This window comes from Babylonia areolata, chromosome 24, assembly GCF_041734735.1.
Source record: "Babylonia areolata isolate BAREFJ2019XMU chromosome 24, ASM4173473v1, whole genome shotgun sequence".
Taxonomy (NCBI): Eukaryota; Metazoa; Mollusca; class Gastropoda; order Neogastropoda; family Buccinidae; genus Babylonia; species Babylonia areolata.
The window spans coordinates 17959027-17961526 of NC_134899.1; the positions used below are offsets into that span (position 1 = coordinate 17959027).

At 42.6% G+C, this 2500-nt stretch overlaps 1 protein-coding gene across 2 annotated transcripts in view; it reads left to right on the forward strand.

Moving 5' to 3' along the window:
• Nucleotides 1-2500, forward strand: part of LOC143298793 (uncharacterized) — a 51043-nt gene that overhangs the window by 7652 nt on the left and 40891 nt on the right. Inside the window, exon 1 of one of the 2 annotated variants that reach the window (XM_076611756.1) lies at nt 359-1392. The exons of the other annotated variant lie outside the window; for it this stretch is intronic. The gene's annotated coding sequence lies outside the window, so the exon portion shown is untranslated. Of the gene's footprint in view, nt 1-358; nt 1393-2500 lie in introns of those variants that run through there. 2 annotated transcript variants of the gene reach the window in all.

Here is a 2500-nt window from a genome sequence, read left to right on the forward strand (position 1 = left end):
CTGTATAGCCCTACCACCCTTTTTTCTTTCTGTTTTTTTTTCTTCCCTAGCGAGATTGACGATATCTCCTTTAGGCGACAAGCCACATCTCATATCACCGCCCTCACAATCCTGTCCTACTGTGCTCACCCAGCATGGGGTCTGTGTGCTGATGTCCGTAATATTAGTGAGAGCACACACACACACACACACACACATCCTCACATACACACACAGGTCTCTCAGCGCGGGTCACAAAAGCCACGTCAATCTCCCCCCTCCAATCAAAACCAGCCAACTGGCGCTGCTATCAACTCACTTGTGGACTCATCGGATCACCACAGCAGTGGACGACGGTGCTACTTTATTTTGACACAAACCGTATTTCCCCCTAAGATTTTTTGTTTGTTTGGCTGGAGAAATCACTTGAAGCCGACAACGTGTTCAGAAAAAATAGATAAATAGATAAATAGTAAATGAATGAATAAATAGATAATGCATTGAAATCAAAACCGAATATTCGATAGCGATTGGATCAGCAAGTCAGATTTTGGTATCAACTGAATTAATTTTTTAAACAATGAATACAGGAAAAGAAAGGGTCGGTCATGATGTTTTCCGACAGGACCAGGAAAGCCGACTGTCGCATGCTGTGACTTTCTGAATCAATGATTAATAACTCACTCAGTACGGCCAGTCCTCTCTTCTCCTCTACACAGACCCCTCGGATGTCCAGTGGGTGTCTGAATGACTCAACCTTTAGCTTCCGTCGTCAGAATTGTGGTATTCTTTGTCAACATTCATCTCTTCAGTATAAGAGCCTTCCGCTTGTAATATTTTGATGGTGGTAATTGGGGTGAAAGCTGTTAACGTCGTCTCTTTCGCCGTTCGTATGGAGAGAGTTAAGAAGAGTGGCATGTCTTGCCAAAAGAGTTCGTAAAGCTTTCGGTCTGATTGTTGTTGTTGCTGTTGATGACTACTCAACTTATTCCTGTAAACTTCTTGATGAGCACAGGGCCACAGCAGCACTCACATAGCGGATTGGGTTTGAGTCTGTCCTCTTCAGTTGGGCCTATGTCCATTCGGCTGCCTTCATCTCGTCCTCCGTGCATCTTCTCCATGGACTGTTGTTTTCTCTTTCCTACACCGACTGCGCGCACCTTAGTTGACAAAGTTCAAACAAAAATCTTCTGGTTGTTCGAGTGATGAGGAGGAATCCTAAAATCACAAGACACAGTGTGGTCTCACGTGAAAAACAAGGCGGCAGCCAGTCGGAGTTGGAAAGCGTGGAGTTGGAAAGTGAAACAACCAACCAAACTAGATACAAAAACCGCCGAAGACAACGTGTTGTGACAACAGTCCCATGCTGGTTTGGCTATGGTCGTTGGAAGGACAAAGGACACAGACATACAGGTAAATGGCTGATTTCGCTTGTCTGTTTGTGTCTGTCTAGATTCTGGGCTGTCTGTGTATCTCTATCTATGTCTGTATCTCTGTCTGCCTGTCTCTTCAGTCTTTTCTTCATAACGTCTTTTCACTTTAAGAGATACCAGACATAAAAAGAGGGTGAGGGAAGAGTGGGGGTAGGGGTGGGGGGAAGAGAAGGGAGTGTGAGGAATAGTATGTGTGTGTGTGTGTGTGTGTGTGTGTGTGTGTGTGTGTGTGTGTGAGAGAGAGAGAGAGAGAGAGAGAGAGAGAGAGAGAGAGAGTAAACGTTGAAAAAAAGGAAGCATAAACAAAACGGAAGGAAAAGCTGACATCAAACAACTGCAGGAAATGTCCTGGACGTCGCAATAAACTTTCTACGATAAAGACATCTTCAAATTCCCAAAACTACAGTCAGTGGAATCCTTCGAAACGTTTGGTAAAAACGATTTTAAACTGACATTCAAATACTACGTGTTTGCTTCAGATACGTTATGTCTGTCTGTCTGTATCTTTGATACGTTATGTCTGTCTGTCTGTATCTTTGCATGAGAAACAGGAGTTCACGTCATTTTGTGTTGTCCAAAATATTGTGAACTTAGGGAGTTGTACATTGCAAAGAAAGTATTTCAATCGTCCTGCTGTCTTCAGATTATCCTTTTTTTTTCACTTAGCATAAAAATACTGCTCAAGCATGTCTCGCCAACGATATAGGTTTACAAAGCTTCCCAGATTAGAAATGATTAAATTACCATTCATTGTTCTGTAACTTTTATAACATACCTCTGGGTATGTTAAATCTTTGAAGATACGGGTCAAAGTCCTAATCGATAAATAAGTCAAGACCCAAGACTGTCACTCCCAGAATCTTCATTGCACCCAACTTTCCACCCCCATCCACCGTTCCTCAACAACATAGTTGTGTGGAACGGTCTGCAAATAGTGAAACACTTTTTGTTGTTGAGAAAACAATACTCCCCAGAAAGAAAGAGAAACAGAAGAAATGAAGACAAAGAAGAAGAAGGAGAGATGAAGAGAAGAAGAAGAAGAAGGAGAAATGAAGAGAAGAGGAAGGAGAGATGAAGAGAAGAAGAGG